The sequence below is a fragment of the Diadema antillarum genome, unplaced genomic scaffold (assembly GCF_040938485.1).
Source record: "Diadema antillarum isolate AM-2024a unplaced genomic scaffold, OU_Dant_1.0 seq00000122_RagTag, whole genome shotgun sequence".
Taxonomy (NCBI): domain Eukaryota; kingdom Metazoa; phylum Echinodermata; class Echinoidea; order Diadematoida; family Diadematidae; genus Diadema; species Diadema antillarum.
This window is the reverse complement of record NW_027271202.1, coordinates 252,575-263,612: the sequence shown is the minus strand read 5'-3', so window position 1 is coordinate 263,612 and position 11,038 is coordinate 252,575.

Sequence of the window (11,038 nt, the reverse complement as noted above, 5' to 3'; positions counted from 1 at the left end):
ACATGTCGCTATGACCGAACCTTGTATGATATTAAAGTGGCAGCTAACCCAATTAGAAAGCAGCGGTGTAGAAGCAAGAGATAAGTTGACTGACATGAAGTTCAGACCATGATGAATTAGGAGTTAAGAGCACTTACACATTGGTAAATACCACTTTAATTTCTATAGACTCCCAGGTCAGTTGGTGCAGTCACAGACAAGGTTAATCAATTTCCTGTAACTGCAGAGGCTATGCATTCCGGCAATATGATGAAATTCCTGACAGTAACACGTGTTGTCATTTAAAGGTAGAAGTATTAAATGTTAACGAATCACAGTGGCGACAAACTTTTATGTCACAGGCATTCACATTTATATGCAACATTTCTACAAAGATTTATATTAAAACAAAAATACAAGTCTTGATGAAATTTGATGAAGTGAACCTCATATTTAGATATGTTGATACCACAAAGAAAGATACAATTAATACTTTAAACATATTCATTCATTCCTTCCTTCCTTCCTTAATTAATCAATTCATTCATTCATCTATTCATTCATTAATTCACTCACTCACTCATTCATTCATTCATTATATTGTAATCTCTCTAGGCATAAGTTTGGTAAAGTATTTTCATGAAAACTCCATTCAATCCCTCTATTCTTTTTCTTTCTACTGTGATTTACGCTGTCTTTCTGTATTAAAGGGTTGTATAGTTTTGGTTGAGATGGGGATTCAGATGAACTCTTCTTGTGAGATAATTAGAAAGCACTTATGAAATATAAAAGAGCATATAATTCTAAGAGGAATTTAAAGCCAAAACATAGTTCTGGTACGCTTGCAAAAGTTGTCAAATTTCACTTCCAAATGTGCACGTATGCCCAAGAAATGTGTGAAATAACGCTGTAATAACAAGATATTCGATGGTTAACGACGAAAATGCGAAATGATAACCAAAAAGGTTCGCCGGAGTCGCAGTCTCAGAACTTACCCGATCGGGGTCAGGCTAAACTCGGACTCGGGGACAACTCGGCCTCACTTTGACAGCGGGACGAGTTGTCCCTCTGGATTGTACAGCGTTGTACTATGGGAGCGGCCTGTAGCGCTTCGCGTTCTGGCTGGTCACAGTTATGGTCCAAGTTGATACCAAAGACGCTTAACTGAAAAGACAGGAAAGTGCGCGCTAATCCTGTACAAAACAAATGGACAGCGCGCGGTCCTCAAGTGTATTACGCACATCACCTGAGACGCGCTGTCTTTGAAGTTGTTTTGTTGTTTATCAAGCGTCTTTGATTATCTTTTCAGTATGGCGATCATGAACTGCGTGTAAATTGTCTGAAATAGGGCCAGGTTTTCCCTGAGACCGAATTAGTCTTTATCCTTCTGGAATAAAAGTCGGCATACTGACTCTTATTTTTGATCTCAAAATATTCCAAAACAACTCCTCATCCCGGCAAATCGCGTCAGCCAGGTAAGTTTCTTGGTAGACTCTTTCCATATATTGCAAGCAAATATGAAATAATGCCAGACGAGCTCTCAAACCCTTACCAAAACTATATTTTCACTTTAAAGTTGATTTTATGAAAATCTGTTTTAAAATGGCTGAGAAAGTAAAACAAAGTAGTTCCCACTGTTTATTAATGCCTCTTTTTTTTCTGTATCTCAGCCATTTCAAAAATAATTTTCATCAAATAAACAATTAATTCTTCTTAGAATTGTATGATCTTTAATATTTCATAAGTGCTTTCTAATCATCTCTCAATATGTTGAAATCTGAATCCCCCTTCTCTTATCCAAACTATAAAATCCTTTCAAAGCCTTTGATAATCTTTCATTTCTAAAGCTCCGTCTGACTGTCTCTTTCATCTCTGTCTCTTTTTTCTCTTGCTCTTTATTTCTATACATGACTGTCCTCTACCTCTTTTCAATTCTTTTCAGAAATCATCCCTTGCGATATAAGTATGCTGGGTGGGAGGAATTCCACACAGACACAAAACGCTGCACAAGTCAATTTGGAGGTCTTGAGGCTCTCAGGTCGATAGACTATGGAAAATTTAATGAGCTTCCATAATTGCAGCTGAGCAGATCATTTGCCGTCCAGGGGCAGGTGAAATTAGCAATTACTGGTGTATCTCATTGGGTAGGAACTGCCATGTATAACACAGCAGCTAGGGCAAAATTGAACAATATACTGTGCTTGCAATATCAATCAGTGTCCTTATTTTGTTGGTCGGTTTGTTTCTTTCTTTTTTTCTCGAGACTTGTGGCTATCTATGGGGAGAGCATCATCAAATATAACTCCTCCCAACTCATATCTCTTAATCTAGATACTTTTATCAGTCCAAAATCGCGTACGATGGGAGCATTTTCTCCTTGAGAAAGGGATATTTCACATAAATACAGTGAACCTGAATCAATCAAGACTCTGGTACAGCTCAGTGGATGAGAGAACAGACTCTTTGATCCAGTTCACACCCAAAATCAATGTTTTTTCAAAATCACTTTTGTGGCAGGATGCATAAGACACTGATTCTGAGTGTGGACACAGAACAACAAAACATTGTTAACTCTCACAGTACATACTGTGATGCAAAAATCAGTCCTAAAAATCTGAAATACATTCATATTTCGATGTGTAATGAAATCATTTCATTCAGGAAAAAGAAGTGTATTCACCATAAAGAAAAAAATGGAAGCCAAAATTGGCAAAATGTAACAAGCATATTATTGTGGTCTGAAAAAAAAATGACTCCATTAAACCCATTTCATTACCCTTTCAATTACTCACATTACATATTGGGATCACACTAAAACAGATGAAGCACACCAAAGCACTACACTGTACACACTACCAGAGCTTTATACACCCCTCTTGTGTCACCATCACATAAAATTTGATCATTTTATCACCTTTCAAACTTATCTTTAAACAGAGACCCCTCGAAACTCTGACTACAGGTTAATGAACAGAAACAAAAGCATATTTTCCAAAATATAAAGAACGACAACAACAACAAAAACTCAGTCTGCCCTTATTCCAGCAAGCGAGGCCCAGCCACAATAAATAATGTACGGGGCTTCTGACGGCATGGACTCCCTGTACTGCCTTTGCCGATCGTGAGACAAATGCAAAATTAATTTGGCGGCCCAATCTATTTGCATTATGCATGCACGCAGTCCCGTTCCTCCAATGCATCTCCACAAGGCGAGGAGACGACATCCACACGCTGCCAGTGAACCTCCCGTCCTGGATTTCGGTCGCTATGATGATACCACGCACTGGGGGCGCAGCCACAAGTTTGGAGGAATGTCGCCCACATTATGCATGTGAGTTCCCTGCCGGCAAACATACCAAATGAAAGCCTACAACCTTCCACCTGTCAAGAAGAATAAACTACAGATTTTGTAAATATGACACTGTGAATATCATCTGGCACTATGGCCTATGCCATTCAGAAATGATGAATTTACGTTCTGAGTAATTAAGTTCTCCATTTTCACAAAGAATTACTAAATGAAGGTACATGTATTAAAGTAGGCACACTGTGGCAGACTCCTCTGATCAGTATCACACTTCATTCCTGACCTAAGCATACATAACAAAAATTTGATAGTTCAGTTCACCCCCTTTACTACAATTTGTATTCATGGCTAACAAGAAAGTGAATTGTATCAGCAATTAAATTTACTGACATGCACCCATGTATATGCAGTAATAACTCGGATTTTATTCCAATATGCAGAATAATATTACTTGTGATTATGTACTTTCCATTGCAGGGTATAACTAGGTATGTTGGAATCTGAGAACTAAAATGATCAAGCTTTAGCCTTCATTAATAAAATCATTTTTCCCCTTAAAGGTAGGGAATCCCATTTGCATGCCTTAAATGAAGAGTTGTATAAATACAGTGGTATGTTGAAGAGAGTATCATTTTAGAAACTCCCATAAAGTATTGAAAGTGGAAGGTAACATTTAGTACATTTTTTTGACCGTTAGATTTTGAATTGAATTTTTTTCGGGGCTCACCGTAAATTCCAGTACATTACTAGGCTACCTTTGCAGACCCATGCACCGCATGTGTGTCCATCATGTATATTTTGTGAAGAAAGCTCATCAAAACTTACAAACATTTCTATATACATTCTTGCCATACACTCTATATGTTATTACATCAGCTCTTGTACTTTTAGATTTGTGTTTATAGATAACAAATACAGAAGACTGCAACAAAAAGGCTTAAGTGTGGCTGACACACAGAACTACTGAGTAGTTGAGTTTTGTGCATCATTCAAATTTTAGATAACTGTTGACTTCCAAATTTCTAAGCAGTGGCCTAAGCAAGTCCCCTGAGGTTCATATTTAATGTTTTGCTGCATTTTGGGAGGTCTGTAAAAGGTATCCCCTACCTTTAATACCTCTATACATGCCAAGTATCTACAAGACATTTTTGCCCATAAATCTCTCATTTTAGTGATAATAATGGAAAATTGTGACTTAGGACTCTTCCTTTAAGCAGCAGCTGACCTAAAAAATCAGGACAGATTTTCACAAAATTTCAATCACGAAACAGACTCTTTAAAGACACGTTTCACGCTGAACTGAATTTCCTCCCCACTCTTAACCTCCTAAATTTGGTTCGATCGCCCCGAAAAGGGCGAGCGCCTGAATGACATCTTCACCCGGACGAGGAGTTTTGATATGACTCACACAACTCCCACAATGCAATGCCCTGAAAGGAGAATCAAAAACGTATATATGTGGGTATGACACAGAAGGTCCATGTAGACTATGACAGAAGGATTAAGAGGCAAAGTTTTTGCATTATTTATACAGTCTTGATGGACCATCATTTATCTAAGCCTAGGTGTTACTCTTTATTGCTCAAAAGAGGACTAGAGGGGCATTTGGCACTACCTCTCAATGCATAAACCACTAAAAGTATCCTCTATTCTACGTTCAAGTCAACTTTTGTTTTTGCTTGTAAATAGGGCTCAGCTTCATTAAAGTTAAATGTGACATTAGGTAGTACATTGCATATGAAAAACTGGGGATCTAACATGCTCCAACAGCAGCTAGATAGTCCTTGAAAAAGAAATCCCTCACAGGAAATTACATCTGGAATTTGATCCACTTCCAAATAACTACTGTAGTCAGGCAATGCATATATCAAAACAAGCGATATAAATGTAGGCCCCTACATCTCAAAATTTACAAATGTTTTGCATGTTTGATGTTGTCTATGAACACAATGCTTTATTTTACAACAATTTGTAGTTGAGTCTTACTAGGACAACTCAAAGTTTGATGAGAAATTTAATATGTTCCAGCATTCACTACATGAAGCACATCCAACCCATCTGCTATTTCAGAATAACAAATAATTACCGGGTATAATGATAAATACTATAATAATAACACTACTACTACTACTACTACTACTAATAATAATAATAATAATAATAATGAGGATAGTGTACTCTTTTGTAGCACAACAATCCATCAAAGAGATGTATAAAAGTCATTTTGATATTTCGTACAGCATACTGTAGACACATCATACAGTCACTAAAGAGATGGAACCAAAAATATTCCTACATAACAGCCATCAAAAACACAAAATAGGGGAAAATTTCCATCAACCAAGAAGGTAACCATCAGAAGAAGAAGAAAAAGAAAAAAGAAGGGTGAATGGTGTGCTGCATAATGAAGGAGCACAGCATCCCAAGGGACGAACCTGCCAACATCACTGTCATGGCACGTAACTTTCAGGGGTGTTTCTGTGCTAATTAATTGCCTGGCGATGAGTTATTCATTTTGCCTGCTACAGCTGTACAATGTACAATTGTATGTCCTTCCAGGGCTGTACATTCATGGTTGAAATTTATCAAATCTTGAGCATTTCTAAATAGGCTGTGGGAGCATCCAGCACGCTCAATGCAAAGCTGAACATTCGGTTACCAAACATACTACTGACACAACCTACTGTACGGTATGGGCAATCTTTCAGGTGATTTTAATTATTGTACCTGGTATTGGCCTACTATAAAGAATTTGCATGGACATACAATACGTACGTGTACATGGCAACCCAAACATGAGCCCCTCCCCTGGCACTATGAGTGGGATTCCTATTAACATGATTACATGAAATTTTCGCACATTTCACAAGGAGCCATGATTCCCTAAAGTAAAAATGCACACATATATATATTTTTTTCTGCACAATACATTGAATGCCAGTACAATTCTGTACATTCATTGTACAAGTACTGTAGTAGTATTTGTACAAGTGTTGCATATTCATCATTGTTTTCTCTTTTTTTTATCAACAGTATTTGTCTTTAGTAACTATGCACATTCAGTTTTGTTGTGTGTGATGGGTTTTTTTTTTTCTAGTTAGACCAGCAGTGTGTGTTCAACAAATATCTGCATATCTGTATGTTTATTTGTGTTTAAATATGAGTTCAGAGTTCAGGAGGTAGGGTTGGTTTTAACGTGTGATATTAGTGCATGGTATATGCGTTTCAGCACGTTTTTTATTGACCCTTGATGGATTGAGGTTTCGTTTTCCTTCTATTTCTAGTTTAGGGCTGCCAGTACAGTGTCAGTTTGAAGAATCCCTTTTTGTGATATTGTTTAAGTTTAAGTTTCCATAATCAAATCTATTTTCCGCACGTCCACGAAGTATGTATTATTGTATATATATATAAACATATGTTGTTATATACATGTAATTTATCTTGGATATTACATGAATCTTTTGCAAATGTTTGAACAATATCATTTCATGACATGTATACTTTGTATTATGTTTTGATTTTTGTTGATTGGAAATTTGTACTATGTTTTTTTGATTTTCATTGAATGGAAATAAACTATGATTGAATTGAATTGAATTGAATTAAGTTTATGTATGTAGTCTATTGTCTCGGTGGCTTGGTACACGAGTATAAACTCGATATTGGAGGTTATTTTCAATGTCTTGTCACCTTTTTTCTTTTATTTTTGTGTTTTATTCATATTTTCTATAATCATTTGTAAATAATTTGATTATGTTTGTGATATGATTTAATAAAACATACAAATAAAAAAACAACAACAAATATCTGCATTACTAATGGGACAGTATACTCATAAATTTTTCATGGTCAGCAATTCGCAAAAGTTTCTTGCTGCAAATGTTGCTGGTTTCACAGTACTCTATCTAACACTTCAAGGGAGAGCTAGTTACTCAGAGAGAACGGTGAATCTTGATTTAAAGGTCCTGTTTACCTTTGGGAGCAGTGATTTAAAAAAATGTTCAAGATATCACTTTTGATGCATATGTGTAAGTCAGTTGTATCACAAAACATCCTACCATATATAATTTTCGCAATATAGCCTAAAATATAAGGAGATATCACTATTTTTCTCATCAAACCATAACTGTAGATGGTTTAGTCTGGAAACATTTTGATCATATTGTTCACATTTTGTTTATTTAACAATACTTAACATCGATTGTACTGGTTCAAATTTTTACATTGGTTGTTTCTATCTCTAACTCACATTTTAGAACTATTTTGAAGCACTAATGCTGGGTTTGATGTGCAAATGATAAATTACGCCTTTAATCCTCTGAAGCAATGTCCCTGTGATATTGCTTTGATTGACAGCTGTAATGATGTTGGAGTTCAGTCTGGCAGAAACCAGATTCTCAGAAACGATGGCCCAGTGCCTCATACTTGATTGGCAGTGAGAATATTAATGTGAAGTTAAAGATAGAAACTACAGGCTGTAGATGTAGATTCTCAGAAACGTGTCCCTGCCTGTGTCACTTGATCTGCGGTCAGAATGATGTGAAGTTTGATTGGGAAGAGACATCAGATATACACTACAATATTAAGAAAACATAAAGAAAATTCAACAAAATGTAATTTCATATGAAAAATACACATTCCTTGGACTTGTTACTGAGTCCCTGTCATAAGCAATATCATTCCCCCTGCTTTTTGCAGAAAAATCAGCATTTTATATTCCACAATGCACCTCATTATGCAATTTTCAAAAAGTTGATGTTTTCTTGACATGGTGCTTACACAATCACGCAGTGTAAACTGGTTGTTTGTTTGTTGTTGTTTTTTAATCAAGCCTTAATTATGTCAAAATCTTGAGTTAACCAATTTTTTTTTCACACACAGAAATTGAATTCGCACTGCACTGCATCGCAAACATCAATTTTCAAAGCATAAACTTCAGTAAGAACATACGTACATTTGTATAAAGTCAATGTTCCGTTCACTACAAAAGGGCAATATATTGCCAGCAGTACCAAGTATCTGTCCTTCCCTCCTAATAAAGGCTTTATTTTCCAACCCTGACAAATAATAACAAACTCACAAAATCCCTTGTCTTCCTACTAATACCCCACTCCCACCCCCCATACTGTATGTGTACACAAGGAAAGTTCCATTGTTCTGTGCATAGACACAATGAAGTACTATACACTGTACATTGAGCAATATTTTTACCACCCCACCCCCCCCCAAAAAAAAAGCAAAAGGGGTTGCCATTCCTGCGTACACTCGCTACACAAGTACAATGTACATCATCACCCAGTGTGGTTGAACATGTGATATCCTGCGGAAGCCCGTTTGGATTTGGAGAGGGAAAATATTGGTATCTTTGTGTTTGGAGTGTGACAGCCAAAGTAGAACCCCTCAGGGTCACATTAAGGGAACATGACAGTGAGATTGAGACTGAAGGTCTTCCATTGTCATACTATAAGTTTGCTATATCAGAAACAAAGGTCTTTAAAAACCCCAAGAAGAACTTCGTGAAATCACAAACTTTAGTTGGATGATTGAATACCATAATGTACCTCATAAATGCATCACATGTAAGCATGTACAACTGTAAAGGCCGTGTCACACCATAACGCGGGCTTGTGGCGAGGAGGTAGTTTCCAGCACGTAGAAGATTTTCAGCGGGCGAACAAGAATGTTTGCAATTTTCATTCATGCCTTGTCATACCGTACAGGGGAACTTCTGCGGCTTGACTTGCGGGGAAACAAATTTACTCCAAGGAGCTGTCCGCAGTTGGTCCGCACCTGACAGTATCTAGCGCGTAGTTGCCCGGAGGTGCTCACGCAAGTCCGATTTAACCGCAGCCAAGTTTTGAGCATGACCAAAACTTTTTCCGGGTGAGTCGCGGGAATGCCCGTAGAGGTCCACGCAGAACGCCAGTAGGAGACCCTTAGCGGCAGTACTTCCCAGGCAATTCCCACGCAGGTACTTCGCAGTCCCGTATGCAGCCAAGATAATGAAATTCTGTGAGATTTCAGCCATTCCATTAGAGGAATTCCTTCACTAAGTTGTCAGCCCTCACGCGACTGGTACAAAGGTCACACAGTATACTCGCAAGTATAACGCGTCCAGCAAGTAAGACACATGCGCTGACTCGCACAAATCCTTTTGCGCCCTCAGGAATGTCCGGTATGCTAGAAAATCCCTACACGTAACAAGCCCGAGTAGCTTGCCCGGAAAGGTGTGACAGGGCCTAAACACGGTTGCGGGTAAAAAAAAATATGCGTGCGCACCTCCAGGTGACTACTTTTGAGATACATGCTAGGTACTGTCATGTGCGGATATCTACGGGGACCTCCGGGTAGTCAAAATTGTTCTTTGCAAGTCGCACGCAAGGCTGGTGTGACACGGCCTTAACATAAAAACGTATCAAGGCAATTATCCCCCCCCCCCCCCCCCCCCCCCGGTATATACTGGTTAGTGACAAGAATAGAGTAAACATTAGGGTTAGGGTTTAGGTTTAGGGTTAGAGTTTGGGTTAGAGTTAGGATTAGGTTCAGGATTAGGATTAGGGTTAGGGTCAGGGGAAGGGTCCGGGGTAATTGCCCAGGGGGTTTTGCCCTAGACCCTGTAATAATGCCCCATTTTTAGAGCCTTTTGATGGGAAAAAATGATTAAATTGCAAGGAGCAGAAAGCACAGTGCATTGTGGGATATAAAATTTCGAAACTTTACGCGGTCACCATTCTCATTGCAAAACTCGCATCTTTTTGCCCCCCCAAAAAAGATAAAAAAATTGCACAAGGTACACGTACAGCAATTTGGATCTTCACCCAAATCTTGCGAAATATCACATTATTTCTGTTCTCACTGTAAAAAATTTCAAAATTTGGGTCATGATCCTGATCGCGACCCAAAATAATGAGTTATTTTGAAAGTAATATTCTTGCATAAGAATGGTTCAAGGTCAAGGCCAAGGTAAATCTATAAGTAGTCAGGCTAAGGAGCCTGAGACAGCTGTCTGTCACATGTGGCACGGAATGTTCCTCTGCTTGAATCATATCTTATTATTGCTCAAGACTGATTCACCCTGTGGTGAAACATACAAACATGTGCTTGTCAAGCATCTTACATATCACCTATTGGTCTGACTCATGGGGTGCATACTGATTTGGCCCCCTCTTCTACCACGCAAATATATCTTTGTACATAATTGTTGTTTTATTTATACTTTGTGTGAATGTGTGTGTGTGTGTGTGTTTGTATACAGCATATGTATGAATCACATGCAAATATATCTTTGTACATAATTATTGTTTTATATACACTTTGTGTGTGTGTGTGTGTGTGTGTGTGTACAGCATATGTATGAATCACATGTAAATACAACACATGAAATGCAGCATTTTACTTGTATACTTGCAAAGGCAACAATTTGCTGATTAAAAAGTTAAAAAACAATCAACACCAATATTAAAAGGGGCATCTCCCTACTGATACATAGTAGACAATTAAAAGTCATTGTATCTAATTAGGCCTACATGCTGTACTGTATTCAGGCCCGACATTGCACTTTTCATTTTTTTTTTTCTTTAACTATCAGACAGACATACTGTACCAGGAAGGTGGATCCCACCTCCCTGGACTTACCCATAATCAAATCTAAACTTTAAGAACAGGAAAGCCTCCCCACACATGCTACTACAGTTTGTTTACTGTCTGGATTCCAGATGAACTGCTTGTTATTCTACTCAATCATCCATAAGT